Below are 21286 nucleotides of genomic sequence, written 5' to 3'. Positions count from 1 at the left end.
GCATTCAATTAATAATAAACTAAATTGAAATCAAGTTTAACATTTCTTGAGTTAAATTGTTTAGCTCCATTGTTTTAGTTAAATTAACGACATGTTTGATAGGAGCAATGGCGACTTGTGATGGAATAATAAATAATGAAAAATAAGATGCAAATTAAATGACTAGTTCGACGCTATGAATTTAACAGTGTATAATCAATGTGTAACACTTAACATACGCGAGAAACAAATTGTATTTTGTGTAGAAGATACTTGAGTAAAAATCCAGTACTGATTCACTCACCCTGCGTCATTGGCGAACAACGTCCGGTTGATCCTCGACGCACATGTTTATTTCAAAGTCCTCGAAGCTATCCACTCCACGCGGCTATTAGTTCGATCTGAAACAAAAATTTTAATCACGTTTAGCCGATGATCATCGTGCAGGATAACGCGTACTTTTGGGTTAAACGTTTCGCCAATGATAACCGCGCCATGTGAAATTCTATCTGCAAAGTCAGTAACGCCGATACAAGTGGGGAGGGCAACCCAATATTTGATGACATTCGAACGTGCTTCTTGTATCAAACGCTTTTAAAGCCGGCGCGCTGCGCGAGTAAATTAATCACATCGCGTATTTTTATTCGCGCCAGCGGACGAATTAAGCGCACGGGAGAAAAAGTTAAAAAGCGAACGAGTCATAGCCTCACGAACTTGCTAACACAAAATGAATATCGAAGCGCAATTTATAATGGCGATTAATCTTTTTACTTAAATATATCATAAGTTATTCAAGAACTTCGGAAAGTACGGTTAAAATTAAATGGAAAGGTGGAAGTATAATGCTCAAAAATAAGGTGATTTACCACGTTTACTTATATACTGCGCTCACATACAAATGCCAGGAATTAGCGAGATAACGCAAAGATTACGACGGTAAAAGTAGCTGCTTTCCGGCACTGGTGGTTAACACAGGCAGTGAACCATCCTTACCTATATCGTTCCGCGCAGAGAAAGGGGAGCGAGTTATAAACGATGCCCGGAACGTTAACTCGTTGCTAGATGCGCCATGCAAACGCGATCAGATTTACGGCCATTTACGGCAATAAGCTACGACCTACTAACATGAGCTGACTGCACGGACGTAATATTAAAACAACTTTCGGAAACGAAAATATGAACATCCGAACAAATTACACGCGAAATGTTTCTCCGACTTTCGTAAAAAGCGAAAACTTGACGCTTTGACTATAATGTATAAGTATATAAAATAAATTAAAAGATCCAAATAAACAGATAACGCATTATCAAGGCTGTTGTTATAAAGATCAGAAAAAGTAAGAATAATTGAGACCTTAAAGTATTATAAACAATTTTAAAGTTTTATAGATTCTATTATTACGTTTGCGTGAGTATCTAATTATAAGTTTTAAGCATAGCTTTCTTATTAATTTAAAAATTATTTGATTCTTATATAAAATAATGTTTTGTAATATTTATGTAAATTTAATTAGTAAGTAGCTTCACAAATTAAATCCAATATTTTATATAGACTAAGACAACTCTGATAAATATTAGTTTAAAAGTTCATTTGGATTCACTTATTCATTTAAAAATTATTTACGTAAAACTGGAGTAAAGTAAAGCAGAATCATTTTTCGCTGCATAAACTATTATAAGCTAAATGTTGTTTTCTTTTTTAGAGCTAATTTCAAGACTAAAGTTTGTATCAAAATTTTTTGTCATTGCAGATTATAAAAAAAAGAAGAATATAACATAAGAAGCTTCAGTTTTTTTAATTAAAATTAATTAAAATTTGAACTAGTAATAATTTGTAACTAGTAAAAAATATCTTTAGATATAAAAAGGGTTATAATGCATTTGGACACATATTAAAAAATGTGTAAAACTTAATAGAACTTGACATTTCGATTGAACCAAAAGAAAGTGGGTAAAATATTCTGTGATATATCGACATAAAAATAATGTAATAAAAACATTTATACACAGTTCGTCTTTCTCCACAATTTTACTTATTGATAGATCGATCGCTAAACTTCTCCTGCAAAAAGTTAAGCACATTTCACCCTCGTCTCAACGGATCTACAGACATTTGCAGACATTTTATGAAATGGCTCTCGAAAAGTATAAAGACTTCCTCCGGTGCAACGGTTTAATATCTATATTTTCACGAAACCATGCTGCTGCATAATTTCGCATCGTAACGGATTGTTTTCTTTCGGACGGATATCGCGTCGGAGGACACCGTGTTGCACTTTGCATTTTTCAGCGAGTCATACGGAGTCTCGTATACCGCCGCGCGTGGCAGCGACAGAGGCAGCGGTAGCATCAGCTGCGACTGCAAATCCCCGGAAGCGGTGCATCATCCGCGCGGGATGCAGAAGGAATAGAGACGATGGTGCATCGGGGACAGTTCTCTTGGGCCGGTCGACTTCCGATGCACCGTCTGCAATTCCGTTTTGTAATATTAAATTCGTCCGGGGATGAATACGCTCCGAGAGACGCACACTGAAGAACGGTAACGTTCGGATCCATTGGGGAGGAAAAAAAATAAATACAGTAAGCGAGGCAAACTATCCTGTAAACTTCGTTGAAAGCGTACAAATCGACTCTTCCGCTCTTCAAAGATCCGTGAAAGCGTAATATACTTCGAGAGAGAGCAAAGATATTTTCCTCGAAATATGAGTTGATAAAATATAAAAGAGATTTACGCAGTAAAAAGAAATATTTCAAGTATGCACGGGAAAAACCGTTTTACTGAAGAATCTAAAAATTTACTTGGATCTAAAAATAATTTTGTTAAAACATCAAAATAATTATATACGTGAAAAATTTTTATTAAAAATTATTGTAGTACGAGATAAGTAGTATAGTCACGCACCACGGATAAGAATAATTATACCGTAAGTAAATACAAACTGACACAATTACTGAAAAACATAATAAAAATTTTTATAATTTCTTTATGGCTCATGGCTATCATCGTACTACAATAATTTTTTTTATAAAATTTCTCTATGTAGGACACAAATTGGTTAAAAATGTCAAAATATTTTGCAATAATAGTTATTATACTTATATAAAGGTCCTTTATAATTATTTTAGTAGTCTGACAAAATTATTTTCAAATCTATATCTACATAAACTAAATTTTACTTCAGCAAAATCATTCTTTCCATGTGAAAATGATATTATTTCTGCTTGTCTAATAACTTATGATAGTTCTAACAGAAGTTGATATAAAAAGTATGTTTTCTAAGCATTTATCTCGTTTTATATTCTTTCAAGAAAAAAAGTGAAGGGAATTTTTGTGACACCCACGTAGACATAGAATATGAAACTGTTTTCATAACTCTCACCAGGAATTCTTAATATCCGGGTTACATATTTGTTCTCGCCTCTGGAGAGAAATATCTTCCTCTCATTTGAAGCAAATTAATGTGAGAGCACATCAGCCTCATATGACGCAGGAGGTCGGAGTGCGTCATAGTCGGTAAAAACACATTAGCTGGATTCATTCTCTGCTTCGTGCATAAAACACATTCGCGAAATGTTCTTTTGTAGAATATGAAAAATCATAACAACGAAATATGTCCACTGGGATCGCGTACCCGGTTAAAGACGACGTTACCTCTCGGAAAACTCATAAATGACATATTGTTTATACACCGTATGGCGTATACTATTCACAAAAAAACGCAAAGATTTTTTCCTGCCTATATTTTTCAAAAGTTTTTTCTGCGAAGAAACTGCAACGTTATACATATTACATGATATTCGCGTAACACATGTTATTTCTTTTATCGGACCTTTATCTTTTATCATTTTGTCCGTGATAAGCATTTCCCCATGGGCCCACCATTTTCATCTCGTCCTCTCGGCCGTGGCAAAATACAAAACGGAAAATCACTTAACGTTTTCAAATCCTCGAAAGTTTGAAAGTTCGAATTGAATGTCAAAGGACCGCGAAGTGGCGCGGATGTAGAGAAAAGGAAGTCGCAGGCGTAGAAAAGGAAACTGATGTAGCGAGACGAGGAGAGCTTCGTAAGGAAACTTTTTCTCCTGTTGAGGATACCGGAAAGCTCCCTTTGACTCGCTTCTCATCGCGAGTCGTCAACAATATCCGATGTATCAAAAACCGTCGGATAGAAAAGAAAAATAAGACTCCACCCTCAAGATATATTACGTGGTCGAAAGATAGAGATAAATATATTTTAAGACATTTTCATAAAATAAATACATAGGTATAAGCAATACAGTGAAAAAATCTGACAAGAATAATTAAACCTGTAATAATTTCAAATAGTCGATTAATATAATCAAAACTAATAATTATTGCCAAAAACAACATATTACTTTGTAATAATTACTAATTTTGGTTATATTAACCAAATATGTAATAAAAATTACTTCGTTCAAGTTAACTATCATTCAGACTTAATTGTTATTACTAAACTATTTTTCAGTATTCAATGGCTCAATTTAATAACTTCACACATTAACTATATCGTATCTTGAACAAATCCTTAAGTAAAGACTTGATTATGAAAGCGTTCGGAACTTTTAAAGTACAATTGCGGATATTTGGGGCAATGTTTCACGATCCACTCTCGCCATTATATCAATCGAAAAAAATCTAATCGATGGGAGCTCGTTTGGTTTATTGCGGGCTGAAATAGAGAACGAAAATCCCCGGCCGCCGTGAATAGTAATCCGCGCACAGATTACACGTACAGAATGGTTTCGTTCGAGGGTCTCGATTATCCCAGCAATATGCAAGTCATTGGTACGATATTCGAATATTATATGCCTGGCATGACACGGCCTGTTTCATGTTTCATGTTTCATCGGTCTGCAATTCCGAATTGCACTCGATCTTCCGTGTCGCGTCGCGTCTCATAAATGAACAGTGCTCCCTATGGTTTACAAAATTTACATGACGCGCAATACCACGTGAGCATTTGAGAAAATATTCCGCGAAAATATCTCGAGTTATTGATCACTGTAGTATCACAATCGAATAAAATTGAAAAAATAAATGAGACTGGACGTTAACTTTACGAATATTTATTTTGTGTATTATTTTAAAATAATAAATACATTTAATTAATATATGTGCACGTGTATTTTAATTTTTGTGTGTATACATCTTGTTTATAATACACATTATATGTTTTTGCCCCTGGATGCGGCATATTAAATGCGCCTTCGAAAATATGCCGCACGCAGCCTGGTTATTAAAAAATGTAGAAAATAATACTTTCCAAGAGATATGATTATTATATTTATGTCATGTACATGTTGCGATTCGTATGAATCAATCTACCAGAAATGGAAAAAAGAAACGAAAGAAAAATGTTCGAGATATAGCAAAAAGAGAATTCAATTCGTATTTCGTAAAATGAAAAAAATGGAAAAGAGAAATCGAGAAAATGCCGACGCAGAACTCCATTCTGGATGTACATCCGCATTTTTTTTTTTTGTAATAAATATATTCCGATTCGCGAGCAATATCGAAAATTTTTCCTTTGAGGGAATTACGCAACGTGTTTCCTCCACATCACTTTTTCACATATCAGATTTCATACTAAAATAATTCTTATTGGAATATTTTATATTTTATGCGCTCGATTATAATATTCTCATGCGTACATACTTCAAGATAACTTAATTAAATAGCCGAATAAATTTAAAGATCAGAATCAGATCAAAGAAAACATATTTTCTTCACTTGCCACTGCGAGAGCCAAAATCGGCCCATTTTATAGCCATCATTCTTTCAATAATTTTTTAAATATTTTTCGCTATTAAGAAAAAACTCGAAAAACTTCAAAAAAATAGAAAATAGTTATACATCTTTAATCAATTTTTTTCCAAGGAAACTTAACTCAAAACAATTTTTAATAATAAACATTTTTCCTTATTAAGAGGGTATCATATTTTTTCCAAAAATTATTGCAATCTTAAATCTCAAATTAATGTTTCTTTAGAACTAAAAAGAATTTATGATATACATATCTTATGTTACTTATTATTTTTTAAAAATCTCTATAAAGTTTATATTTCAATTAAACAACTGTATTATTCAAAATACGGTAATTTATGATCGGTGGAACGAGCTAGGAAGTCTTTCGCGCGGGAAACGAACAGAGGGGGATCGGCAGATCCCTCGATAATCCACGCTTACTTTTCCAACCGCTTCATTCAGTTACCTCGACAAAAGTCTATATGATATCCAAATATTAGATATCCCGCGCGCGGTGTCGGGCATTCACTTTCCATCGATTCGCCGCGATCCGGAAATCTATCGGATCTTTCGCAGAAGCGGTGTGCTGCAGGCCGCAGCCAGATCCGTTTTATCGTCGTCCGTAGCGAGTAATAAAGTTTTCATCGTTTCGACCACCGGCTGCGCGGAAATGCAGTTTCCCTGTTAGCGGCTGAGCATACACATAGTTTCTGAACGAAGAGAACGGTCGAAAGCACCAAGTGGATTCGGCAGCAGATCGACGGTCATTTTAATCAATCAGCTATCTACTTACAAGCAAGCAAGCAAGCAAGCAAGCAAGCAAGCAAGCTTCAAAAGATGTAAAGAAGATAGAAGAGGTATTTTAAAGGTAAAATAATCAGACGCGTAAATCACATTTATAGATTCTGACAAGATTTTTTTTCGGCAGCATCATCTAATTCATCCTGATTAATTTATGTACAGTGCACTTCCTAATTATACATATTATGTGTCTTTCGATCTTTGGTACATCTATCTTCAGTTTTTTAGCTAATCTGCGCTATTATCAAAAAGACATCCATATAGTCAACAAAAAGTTTCATAATAGAAATGCTTATGGCCAGTTAGTCGAAACTGAAACAATATTTAATATATCTAAATATTAAATATAAAACAAATTAGTAAACATTGAGAATTCTTACTTTTGTTATATATTTAATATTTTTCTTTCACCAAAAATTAAAGAAATACATTCTCGAGAAAAGCACTGATGTATTTATATAAGAAATCTCCCAAAATTTATTATTATTTATATGGAGCAAAATTTGCTTTTAAAATTTGCTCTCAAAACTATGATAAAGTTGTGGGAAGTCAAAGAATTTCACTATAATTTTAGTAAAATTTAATAAATTTTAAGTGCAAATCATCAATACACTGACATAGTATTAAACAAAAATTAAAAATAAAACTTTGAAAATAAATGTAAAGTAAAAAGTGTCTTCAAGATTATATGTGTATGTATATATGCGCGCGCGCATGCGTGTGTAGTTTACTAAAATTATATATAGTTTAATATAATATAAAGTTTACTAATATGATTACTTTAAAGTTAGTTAAGTATAGTTAAATTTAATTAAATTTTACTAAAAATATAAATTTATAATTAAAATTCTTCAAAGTCTATGTTGTTCTACGCGACTACCATGATTTTGAAAGTAAATTCTAAAAGAACATTCTCTCCGTATACTTAGATGAATAACATAGCATAAATAAAGCTAAAAGAGTTAATTTAGAAAAACGCATTACTAACTAGCTTAAAATCAAACACAAAAAAAACTTCTTTAAATAAATTTTTGCCGCAACTACACTTAATCACAATCTCAAATGATCTCAAACATAACATCTCTTCCACGGATAGTAAATAATAAGCGAAAAAAAGTATAAAAATGTCAATTCACTAATACATAATAAAAAATGTTTATAAACAATTTGTAAATACAACGCTGCTAAATGAGGCGAGTATCCGGAAACTTTCTGACGGCAGCGTACCTATCCGTTTTATAATGAAAATTTTCACGATAATGTGATTTATCAGTAAGAATTGTTTCTGGTGAATGGCAGAGCGGGTTTTAAGATCTTAGCCAAAGCGCCCGGACTCTCCGGAGCGCGGTTTCTATTGTGTTTCCTCCAGCGAAATTCCCGGAGCAATTTCGGGGACCAGCACAAACGAGTCGCCAATCGTTCCAGGGGAAGAAACTTTCGTGGACCGGCTCCAATTTTTCCGTGACGCTCGACGATGGGCGATACGTATCGCCGCCGCGCTATAGACGCTGCGTTTCTACGGCTTTTAACAAATGGATTTCTCTCATTTTGCGTCGGCAAAGCGAGCGCCACTATATCCAGACCAGTGGGCATCTCTGATGGATTCTGAGAGTTAGCGCGCTCTTCGCTCTCCACGAAAAATCGACTTAAAATCCGATTACATTTTATTATTTATTTGATTATCTCCGAATGCAAACTCGTTTAGCGCACGACGCATGCTGGGATTATAAGATTATGAAGAATAACAAAATAGGATAAGGAAAGATAGAGAAACCACAAAATACAAATGTAAGCGATTAATCAAAAGATAATGTTGGTTATAACAAAGAATTTAGTGAAGAAAGAAATTCATTGAGGACTTACTTTAATTTCGATTATTATTGCCATTGTATTCGCTCGAGATAAAGTTAAATCCACCAGAAGGACATCATTATTGGCCTCTTTCGTTAGGAGAATTGAGGTTTCCGTGTTTCTAAGCCGCATGATTGCCCTTCCATTCGACAGGAAATTCGAAGACGATTTCACTTAACGAAGTAAACGTGGATATCCGTCCGTCGAGGACGGCCTCGCTCGACTGCCCGTGGCTCTCTTTATCAGTCGACATTTTCCCCATTCAGTTCTTTGCCGCGCAGTTATCGTTACCACTTAGAGATACGTTTCTCTCTAACAGCATCTATTAAACCGGTAACCAGTCCTGCTACCGGCGTGTTCTAATCACACGAGCTGAACTTTCGATATTAAATTTTTTCTAACGATTATCGTCCACGTTGTCTTATCGTTTCTGAATTTCTCTCTTTACCGAAGACACAACGTTTAATTAATAACCAAACTCGCTCCGAAATGGCGCTTATCACGAACATATTCAGCGCTGCTCTGCGCGAAGTCATAACCAAGGTCAATTCCGAAAAGGAGACTATACTGACGGCGCTACGTTGTCTAACAATGCAGCGGACACTTCGCCGTAATTTGACCGGCCAATAGCAGGGAGATAACTGCGTTATGTGGGATTTCGACCCGGCCTCGGGCAGGAGAAATTTCAGTGGGGTAGCGCAAGCAGACCCCGGGGTGCAATCCACTTACATAGCTAATACCCACCGCCGGCCGTACACCGGTGAGTAGCAAATATTCTATTAACATCGGGATCATTTTGGTGACGTCAGTCCCAAGGATATTCACACCTGAATGAAATGCAACTCCGGTGACAGTTTAAAAATAAATAAATGTCGCGATAAAAACGATCTGGAGTTTTTCTGTAAAAAATAATTTTTCTTCTTACTTTTATGACTGTTTTAATCTTTATAATACAATGTGAAAAACAACATCTTACAAATCTCGATAATTTTTTTGAAAATTCATGAACTTGAAAGTTTCTAGAACAAATGTCAGTATCTCATTTTTTCGAAAAAATAGTCGAAAAACGATTCAATTATCGAAGATTAATCACAAGAAGAATAAAAAAGTTATTTAATTAAAAAAATTTTTTTAATATGCGTAGGAAATATCTCTAAAGTTTTTTAGATGTAAAGCTTTAAAAAGATAATACAGAAGAAGTTCAAATTTTCAAAAAGTATAATTATTTGAGCATATAAAAATAAGTAATTTTCAATAAGAGACAAGTATGAAAAATTGAGTATCGTAAAAAAGCATTTTTTAATATTTTACAAAAACGTGTCTTTCCTAAAAGGTTCAACGTTTTGTTTGTATATAATGCGATTTTATGCCTCAATTCCATTCTCCAAATCTTTTTTTTAAGTAATTTTCTTTTGAGAAAAATAGCTTTCAAATAAAAACAGACATTTAGACAATTTAGAATAAAAATACAATTTTTACTTTTTTTTTTTTTTTGGATAAAAACCAATACTGCCTATAATCCTAGTAGTGCTTGACACAGAAATCAACTTGATGCTGTTCGCAGGGAAATCGAGGGCCTTAGTTACACCACCGCACAGAGGTTCCTACCACTCCAAACTTTTTTACGAGGGAATAAAGAATCTTTGTGGGAAAAAGAATCTTTGTGATTTCGAAAAACTTCCATGAATAGAAATCGATTGGACATTAGTTACCCCGGTTTGTAAAGAAATGATTAATCTCATATAATAATGCATTTTTATCGTAATTGCGATGTGCTCGTTTAAAACATATTAATGAAGAGCTTCCAATATACTATAGTTTATTAATACATATCGTAAATCATTATAATTTATGTTATTTTCTTTCTATATTCGTATATTTATAAATTGATGTTCTATACGTTACAATTGTAACATATAGAGCACTAATATTATTATTATTGTTATTATTATTTGTATCGTATTAATACGATCATTGTGCAAATATTTAATTGAATCGGAATACCAACAAATTTATTTGAATTGCAGACACACAGAAGAAAATTTGTATTGAATCAACAATTATTATTTCATATACATACGTATAAACAAGAATATAAAATCTTCTCTAAAAAAATTAGTGTGTGTGTGTGTGTGTGTGTGTGTGATCTTAGATATAACTTGCTTATGTGAAGAAATTTTATATATGTAATTTGATCAAGAAAAATATGTTTATCTTTATTCCATAATAATTTTTATAAATTAAGAAAAAAAATATTGAATAAAAAATGATAATAGATTTTCAAAAAAAATTAAAATTTTTTAGTACTATATTATTATTAAAACTACTTATGTGTTTTTTAAATAACTATTATAATACTGAAACATAATGTTAAATATAATATTACTGAAATTGAAAATCATAATTATCATAATTTGAGATTAACTCGTTAAAAATTTTACATTTTTGTTTATACAAAATAGGACAAAAGTAATTTAAATTGCCCACAATCTAAGTACACAAAAAATAATCAGATAATTCGTGTGTTTTATTTTTAATCTTTTCTAAATCTTTTATCTTAATCTTTTACCAAACTTCCAAAGCTTGTATACATTATTCAGTTAAAAATAATACTGGACAAATAATCTTCTCCAACGTTTATACAAAATTGTTTTTTTTATGAAAGTAGAGTGGCAATTTGGCAACATCACCTGCAATGTTTAAAAAAAAAAGATTAATCACCTTTGCAGCACAGATGCCACACTAAATGGTCACTTTTTGGAGATGCAATAATCTCTAACACATGAATAATTCTCGGGTTTTCAGTTGTCTGGACACCGTCATGAAAAATTCCATAAAAAGAAGACAGTTTTCTATAAATGCTGAAGGGAATTATTTGTCCAATATCATTTTCAACAAAAAAAATATAATAAAAATTAAAAATAAAACATGAAGAGACCAAATTAGTTTTTGTTTATTTAAAACTTGTAGTTTAAGTCGAGTACTTATTTTTGTCTCACTCTGTAACAATGATTGTTGATTTAATATTAATTTTTTTCGGTGTAAAGTTTGCAAAAAAAAAAAAAATTAATTAATCAATGTTATTCGCATTTTATTACAAACTTCATTAAATTCCTGCCCGCATTAAATTACATTGAACTCGCACGAATTTATCGCGCCATTCATAACGATGTCTGTCATAGTAGCATAATAAAGCGATCAATCCGAATCAGACTGAACGTACCGAGAACTCAATGCATCCAGTTGTGTTCCGTGGAGCCCGTATAATCTTCGCGGCTGCCTAATCGGCTGAATCAACGATCAGAGAGACAGGGCTCACGATAACATTCACGAATTCACGGATCTGCCGCGGAGTGCGAGTGCGAGCAGAGAACGGAGTCCGGTATGAGATAGCCCGAGAAGCGTGATTGAGGCAATCGGAGCCACTTTGTCGAGGCGCGACCCTTTCATTGAATAAGAGCAAAGGGACACGATTCATTTGCGAAGTGGGACGAACGGATTAGATCTCGCGTCCGCTACGTGTGCAGCACCGACAGCCGTGATTAGCAAAATGGAAATGGCATTGGTAAAGCTCGGTCCCGAATCGTGGCCCATTGAGAGAACGGAGATCTCCCGTCTATGCACACGCGGGTAAGTGATGTCTATTGTACTACGTACGTTAAGGAGCCTGTCATTAGCACGCACGCGCCATTAGGCGTGAGGCATGGCTGTTTATCGGCGGCTAAAATACATACATATCATTTACCATGGCTAGGAGCTTAATTGATTCGTCCGGGAATTCTTAATTACGAGTGCGGCATCGAGTGCGAGTACGTGCTTGTGCATCGGCCACGCAGTCGGTCGGGCATTACGCCGCGGTAATTTTTCTCGATCGTCACGAATGGTTTAATTAATTTAACGTCGCCCGCCGTCTGTGAGTAATACAGAAATACCAGCAAACCGGTTTATATATCTCTATGCTCGGACTGTGCTATATATGCGCAGTCCGGTAATTTATGTGTTTTTACGCAATTTAATATTTCCTTAAAATCACGTTTCCCCGTTATTACGTTACCACTTGAAAAGCACCTTAAATTTATAAGCGAAATTATCTTAGGAGAACCGAATAGTTCTCATGAATGACGTTTTCATATATAAATAATGTAAATAGTATGTAGTTTTATTAAAATAATTTATTACATATTCATTAATATAATCGTTATTATTTTTTACGATAGTGCACTTATTAATTTTTTAATTTTTTTCTCGAAAAAAAACTAACCAACTTTGATTTAAGTAACATGGAAATGCTCAACTATATAATGCGCGAAACAAACATAATATAAAATAAAAAATTAAAGGATTGTGAAAAGATATTCTTTCTTTCATACCGTATTCATCCCATCGGATTATTATTTTATCCGATCATTGGATATTTTAGAAGAAAAAGATTTTATAAGAATAAATAATATTAAAATTATTTTGTCCAGATTTTTCGAATTAAAACCAGTTAATGTTTTCGAGAAAAGAATTAAAACTTTAATCAAATAAGTGGATAACTATAAAAAATAATAATATTATATTATTAAATACATAATAAATTATGTTAATAAAACTGCATATTACTCTTTACATTTATTAAAAATGTATATATCACATTTTAAAGTATTATCAAAAATTTTTTCAAATTATACGGATTATTCTATTATTACATTTAAATATGTTTGTGACATTTAAACATAATTCTTTTATTAGTTTCAAAGTTATTTAATTTTTTATTTGATCTCATGTAAAATCACGCTTCGTAATAATTATTTATAAATTTGATGAGAAAGTAGTATTACAAATATTAAATCAAATTTTGGTTATTAACCCTAGGTAGAAGAAACCTATGGATCTGTGTGACTCGAGAGATTTTTCAACTCGAGAGAGTTAATAAAACTGTCATTTTTGTTATTAAATTTTTCTTAATCAATATTATTAAACATAGTTATTAAACATTTTATAAAACATTGTTATTAAACAATGAAGTTCTCGGGTCTCACAAACCTACAGGTGTCTACGTATACCAAAAATATAGGTCTATCTAGGGTTAATAAAACTATAATAAATATGTGTGCAAAAGTTCTATTTAGAAATTTAGATCCATTTACTTAATTATTTATTTATCTAAAATTATAATAAAATAGAAACATTTTCCCTGCATAAGTTGTTAAAGTCACATTTTTCGTTGTTTCTTTCTTTGCAGCTAATTTTTCAGAGTCAAAATTCGGATATTTGCAATCAAAACATTTTTTGTCATTAATTCGGAAAAGAAGAAAAAATAAATCTAAGAAGCCTGTAGTTGTTAAATGTCGCTAACTTTTAGCTGGTATTGTAGAGTCAAAACAACTTTAAAACAATATTACATTTTGGTTCTCCTAATAATAATGTCTAATAATTACGCTAAAATAATGTTCAATTTTTAACGTTTCGCGTTTCAGTTCTACGAAATGCGAGACGTTTAAAAGGAAAGTAGGTAAAGAATCGCAGGCAGGATCAACAAAAGGCTCGCCGTGTATTGCAATATTGAGGCTTGTGTCATGATTCGCATCGTGACTCACGATGTATTATTAATTGTTGCTCGTTTTCTCGTGATCTCTTTGTAAGGAATGGCTAGCGATCGTTCGCTGATGTTTCTCTTCATGCTCGAACTGTTCTGAATTTGCGAGACAAGAAGTAAAAGAGCCGTAGGGGATATGCCGAACACAGCTCGATAAATTTATCTACAATTCAGTATTTATCTACGGAAGCTACGTATTTATGTATATATGTATATGCGCATGTTACATCCGTGCAATGCTGATAATATTTTCTCTCATTTATTTTGTTTTGATATAAGATGAAGAAGGGAAATTATAGCAACTAAAATAGTCGTAATAGAAAATTAATTTTCCAACGCATTAATACGACTAGTAATGGTAGTAAATCAAGCACAATTTCCGGGCGTGGTTAATGCGACAAGAACGACAGATTCTTGTCTCTACTCTTACTCTAAGTCTAGACCGGCTTTTAATAATTGGATACCGGAAAGGCTATTAAGAAATCATTAGCGTGTTAATAGCGATAAACAGCAAGAAAATTCAAGGCGAATTATAATCTTATAAATAAAAGGAAGCATTAAATTTGACTAATAATTAAAGTTATTTATTCATAATCATTAAAAAACTGAATATATTTGACGGTGTGCAGACGATTAACCACTTTGGCGCGACGCGGCGTGCACTACGATCCATTGTGACGAAGTTTCGCGCAGCCTTTGCTGCGAGGCCGAGACGTGCGATCTTAATCGACGAGGCCGGAGTAAATGAGGCTAATTAGGATTTAACGTATGCGGTCGGGCTAATGAAGCTCAACGACCGGTGGCAAGTTTGTACCGGAACCAGTAGTTGGCGTAACCGAGGTAACTTCACGCTCAAAAGACGAGATATAGCTTCCTGCCATGTGTCTTAACGCGCTTTAGCGACTATAAACGGCTTAACAGGGGGTTGACGCCATAGCCGGTGCACCAAAGCGGCGCTCGTGTAACACCTTGATTAATAACAGCACTTAAATTTGCGTCCTGTAAACGTCGATGTCACATATGTCATATGTTATAACAACAGGAACAAAAGTAGCGATAAATTAGTGAAACTTTTTAAATTTGTTACCATTATACACACGTCATACGTTAAATAAAAAAATTTTTAATTAAAAAAATTACAACAATATAAATAAACCGTAGGGAGTCAACGCAGTAAATGCCCGTAGAAGCTAAACTTATTGTCTCATAATTTCTTTTAATTTTCGAAAGTCGGTATTTTATTATGTTTAAAATTTAAATTTTCTTACGAAATTAAATGACATTTCCTCTGTATAGATGAAGGATTGCTAGAAATCTCAAAAAATATTCGGTCGTAATAACGTACGTCACTTTCAAGAGACATTTCACTGATATATATCTCAATACTTTCTACATGCGATAAGAGGATAGAATGTGTCGCACGCGGATGAAAAGTCGCCTGATAGAGCATGTGTCGACTTCAAAATAAAAATCAATAGCTTGTGCGTGATCACGCTTTTTAGTGAACATGCATGACACTTTCGCGATATTTCTTATATCAAAGTATCAAAGTGCTTTCGCATATTAGGTAAAATTTCTTTATAAAAAGTACACTCAGTAGTAGATCTGAGAGAAACGATCCAACAATACGGAATATTATAACAGCAATTGTTATCAAGATCCAAATTTTAAAAAAATTATATACAGGACTACCTAATTAGCATACGCGATTTATAGCTATTGGTATTAATGTTTGTAAAATTTTTATATTCCAAGTTTTACAGCTTCTGACAAAGTAATAAACAATGTAGAATTAATTATTCACAGTTATTGATCTTATATTTAATTAGTTTCATGAAAACAGGCAATTTATTATACGTTGAATAAAACTTATTTGATTTTTTAAATGTTTTTCATATATAATAAAGTTTTCAAAATATAAAATTAATTAAGTGGAAACATCAATTTCAGCTCAGATATTTTATTTTACGTCTTGGAATTTAAAGTTATTACAGTTTAATTTAAGGTAACAAAACAAGAGTTTATATATATATATATATATAAACTCTTGTTTTGTTACCTTAAATTAAACTGTAATAACTTTATATATATATATATATGTTTTCAAAAAGATATGTAGAAACAGAAACTTTATGTAATTCATCAAAAAATAAATAAATAAATAAATAAATAAATATAAAAAAAAATTTGACCAAAAAATTAAGGAGTGATTGAGGAAAAAACTATGCTGTTTAACATAATTGTGTGACATGCAGTCGTTCCCACGATTGGGATGCCAAACAGAAGATGTCTAGTACTCCTCCGAGGTTAGAACCATTTCCATGAAAGAACCGAGTGCCGTGCCAACACGGCGCGGCTCCTAACGAATGTCTCATGTGTGCGAGACCACGTATATATGCGGGGAAATAACGTTCCGAGTGAAAAATTCGAGCTTCAAGGTAGGAACACCCCGGAGGCGGAGACGCGAGTAACGTCTACGGAAGCATCCGAATGGTTGGAAAGAAATTCCCCGCGGATTTAGGAGGCGTAACAGGTGAATCTTCCTCATCGCAGGACATCGTCTTCGTGGCACTTTGAAATATGATTTAGCTGCGACCTTTTCATAACTCTGTGTCGCAATTAACATTGGTGAATAAAAGCAATAACCATCCATTACTCATCTCGGTAAAAAGCCGTGATTTATGCTGCTCCCTACATCGTTGCTATACATGAAATATCAAACTCGAGCGAAAAAGATGTACAAATTGTTATAATCTTTTAAAAATCTTTTCTCAAAAACTTGTTATATTTTTAATTCATAAATTTTTATTAAATATCTTTATTGAGTATAATAATTGTGTATATAATTGTGTAAAGTACAATTTATAAATCAAATTTCGAAGATTTCTCACCCTAAAAATGCGTGAAAGTTTGGTAGACTCAGTCCTACATTTAAGTTAATGCCTTGCATTTGTGCCAATTCAATTGTTCCTACCTGGTGCTATCGTGTAAGAGTTGCTTTACAAATTCGATATGAATTAATTACTGCGGTCCCCCGTACCAACCTCGTGTTGCTCAGATGTCGCGTTTAATGTCGGATGGTGAAAATATGCATTGCTTCAACACGATGATTTCTCGCGCTCGCGTTTGCAACAGGCCAAGGGATTATATACTTAACTCTGACGCAGGACAGGAACGTTCTCTCCTCTCTCCGCCTTTCTCTACCTGAGGATTATGAGACTTACCGGCACGCCGAGTTCGTCCGACTACGTAATTCTGTCCTTTCAAAAGAAAGAATCTCGACAGGTTTTATTTCCCAGCAGGTATAAATACGTGGGAGCCTAGCGTACGTTTCCTAACAGAGGCGGGTCACCATTCGCTGCTCCGTAGACGAGCAGACTCCCGCCACGATGCTTCGACGTGAATGAACAACGTTGATAATCGTGGTAATTAAAGAACGACCTGATCGTAGTTGTTTAGTCAAGACAATGGCAGCATGATATGTTTAGAGGATTTCCTACAAATTTAGAATAAATCTCCGAAAAAACCAAACAATTAAATATTGCTCATAATTAAAAGATGCAGAGAAATGCAAAGTACAATTTAAAAATAGTTCAAAAAAAGTTTCAAAAACTCTATAAACAAAATCTTGGAAAATTAAAAAAACTTACAATTTTTTATTAGAAATAATTATAAATTGATCAAAAATGTCTTGTTACTTTATACATTAAGCGAGTAGAAAATTTATTACTTTTAAAACTTATTTTTAAAAAAACTAATTTTGAAAATTTTGACTTGTAATGTTTCTCAATAAAATAAGCATTTTCGTACATATAAAATAGAATTTTTTAATTAGAAATGTCTCTAAATGTAATGACCATCTTTTCTAAAGATGTATAAGAATAACATTTAGTATTCCCCCAAAAAGACATTTAACTTTGTTGTCAAATACATAATTCATAAAAAAAAGCAAACTCATAACAATTCCAGTATGCTAAAATGATTCGATACTGAATATTTTTACAGAGTATAATGTAAGAAAAGCACTGATATATAGTATTTCTCATATGAATGACAGTTATGTAAATTTGATATCTCTTGGACAGGAAAAAATACTTAAGTATTGAAGAAAATTGTTATCTCTTTCTCCCTTTCTCTCTCACTCTCCTGTTCTCTCTCTCTTCCCTCTGATTTCAAAATCCTTCTAAATCAATCTATATATTAATTTCAACAAAAGTTGGCCAATGGGATTTCTAAAATGATCGATTAAGTTTTTAATATTTCTGTAAGATCATTATAAATTTAAAAAGTTATATATATTTTTCACATAAATATATTTTTATTGTATATGTAGAATAAGATTATTCACTTTAATAAGCAGCTTTAATAAGCAGCAGTATACAATTATACGTTCGAAGGGGAATTAAAAATACATTGCGTTCTCCTATTTCGTTCTAGTAAGATAGTATAAACATGGATCACATCCTTTGTGAAAAAAATACAAAGAAAAATCAACCTCTTTTTTTTTCTTTCGCGTATTAACCTATAATACTAATCTGATTATATTATGAAAAAAATTAATTACTTACGTATTACAAATGAATATCATAATCGGATATAAAAAAGTGAATTCACAACGATGTTCTTTTAATAATCATATTTGCAAACGAGATTAGATACCGGACATCAATTTTAATCTCTTCTTCCTCTTTTTCTCTTTTTTACAAATACGATTGTTCATACTAGTATCTTTTCGTAATTAAAATCTAGTACACCGTAGAGGAAAAGATAATTTTAGTTCCGAGAAACTCTTAAAATTGCTGAATCGAAAGTGTAACGCTGATTGCATTGAATATATTTGCCCGGCTCACCCTGTGCCTTTCATTCCGTCGTCATTAGCAACATCCAATTAACGAATATTTTCGATTTCTCGAAAAGGGTTTTCATCATGAACGGAAAATCGGGCGTCACGTTCAAACGGGCGTGCGAACACGGCGAGCATATTTTCCTCTCTGTTTAATGGCTCTCTATTCTCTTGCCCGTACACTCAATCCGCTGATTCACGACGCGATTTGACGCGTTGTCAATTAAACCGGGTGCAAGAACCAATGACCGGAAGTAATAGTCTATCGAGAATCATGGAAAAGGTCTCTAACCTGGATGCATGTCAGTCTCGTCGTGCCCGCGGAAACGATTTTAATATTCATCACTCGCACGCCGCTATACGTGTGAATTTTCCGTAGACATGTTTCCATAATATTATTCAGTCACATATTAAAAGGATCGTTACTCTAACACGTGTAGGAGATCATGCGATAAAAGTTTTAACACGGGACCATAAAGATAACAAAGGACACTTTTGTCCTTATATTAAATAGCATACAATTTACTCGCAAATCTTTTTATTTTAAAGGGGAAGGTGATCATCTTCTACTTAAAAAAATAAAAATAAAAAATAATCCTGATAACACGGCGAGTAATAATAATATATAAAAATACCGGTAACAATATCATCATATTATTGTGGATGTGTGTCTACTTATTATAATTCACGCGTCGGCAGCTCCATCGCGCCGAACAAATACGATTGTCAATCATTTAACTCTCGAACTGGAAACTTTACGGTGGGACAACTTTCGGTCAACAATCGGTCATTATATGTGACAACAGCTGACACATCTCGCCGAGGACGCAGCTCCGAATTAATGCAACGTGGACAGGTCGGGATATACGAGGCGGTGTGTGAAGCGGCTAGCCGGTGCATACGCGCCGCTATACACGCGGTCGGATTTATGTCACCTATCTATTAGCCGCGCGTAGCAGCATTCGACGAGTCGCGCATGTCGGCGCGAGAGCGAATGCGCGAAACGCAGCCACACGCGAAATCTCAATCCGCGCGGCCGGAACCTCATTGTGTAAACGAGTCCTTATAATCAGAACGCAGGGGCATCAGCCAGGCGCCCACGCGTACGTACCTACGTGGGCATTTAGCTACATAACGATCGAAGGTGGACACTTTTCGAACACGTGCACGGTACCTATATTAAGACGTTTTTCCACAGAAACATTCTCGGGATCTGCAGATGCGATTGAAGCGAAAGAACATTAATCTACTACGCGATTTATAAGCGCCAGCGAGCTGTGCGTGTTTGATTTAACGCTCGGCTGCTGTGCGTTATTATAACGTTTGCGGAGCAAACTGTATCGAGGTGCGTTTGGCGCACCTGTACGGGCTTTTTCTACGGATTATAATTTAATTTCCTACGTCGTTGCGCGAGTTTATTGATTCCAGGCCTTCTTTGCCTTGATGCGTCGCCGATGTTTTACAGTGTTTCTGATAGATCGATTAGACACAACTGCGGAACAACTGCGGATGTAATATCAAAATTTAATGCCAAGCAAAAATCAAAATACATACATCGTATACACTGAGAGAAAATGTTTTAATTATAGTTATACCATTATATCAACAATATGCATATGATCAAATACATTTTGGCGAGACAAAACAGAACTTTTAATTATCACGATTGGACTTAATATTTTATAATTAAAACGTTTATAATCAACTTAACAATAAAAATTTGTTTAGTACTTATAAAATTTTTGTAAATTATATTTACTAGACGTTTCTTCCATTAGAGTTACGCTGACCTAATTGAATATAAATTCAATATCATTGTCAAAAATTCTGAATAATTAACAAAGAGGACAATTATATTTTTCTGATGATTTTTAGGAAAATTTTGATTCGTTCATTTTCCAATAAATGTACTGGATGAATCTACTACCTGATTTCCAATTTATGAAAATTTCTTTTAGTGTAAAATATAAGAATAAATATGTTTTATAATAAATCATATTTATATGTAAATTTTGTATACATAATTTATACTATTATTACTACGTTTTGCACACAAAATCTAGGCACTTGTGATGATATTACTAATATTTTTCTAGAATTTTTTCAGAAGAAAGATTATACCCGTTACAGTTTTAATACACTTTTGCTTCAATTAAATATTAATTTTGCAATAAATGATGTATAACGTTCTGCACGTGATTTGAATAAATTGAATTAAAAAGAAGCTTGATCTTCTTTGAAACTTAAATCAGACTTTGGGGAGTGCTTCCGATCTTCAATTAATTTTGTTTGACCGTTCTTCCCTCCACCGTATTGATTTCGCCTCACTTTATTTAATTTAAACGAAAAGCTGATACTTGGGTAAAACTTCGTTTAACTCAATTTTCATTGTCATCGATGCACGAAATGTATTTTTAAAGCAATCTTCATTCTTTCTCTTTGAATCTTACTCTGTCATTTTTAA

The 21286-nt window shown here is 33.4% G+C and overlaps 1 protein-coding gene across 2 annotated transcripts in view; it reads right to left on the bottom strand.

The window, feature by feature from the left end:
• LOC105833764 (CD151 antigen) overlaps positions 1-21286 on the bottom strand; it is a 183612-nt gene that overhangs the window by 141434 nt on the left and 20892 nt on the right. Inside the window, exons 1-2 of one of the 2 annotated variants that reach the window (XM_036293025.1) lie at positions 8411-8556; positions 284-380 (exon numbers count right to left, since the gene is read on the bottom strand). The gene's annotated coding sequence lies outside the window, so the exon portion shown is untranslated. Of the gene's footprint in view, positions 1-283; positions 381-8410; positions 8557-21286 lie in introns of those variants that run through there. The other variant, XM_036293024.1, reaches the window with a different exon arrangement.

This window comes from Monomorium pharaonis, chromosome 10 (genome assembly GCF_013373865.1).
Source record: "Monomorium pharaonis isolate MP-MQ-018 chromosome 10, ASM1337386v2, whole genome shotgun sequence".
Classification (NCBI taxonomy): Eukaryota; Metazoa; Arthropoda; class Insecta; order Hymenoptera; family Formicidae; genus Monomorium; species Monomorium pharaonis.
The sequence above is the reverse complement of the archived record's forward strand: the minus strand, read 5'-3'. Positions and strand labels throughout refer to the sequence as shown.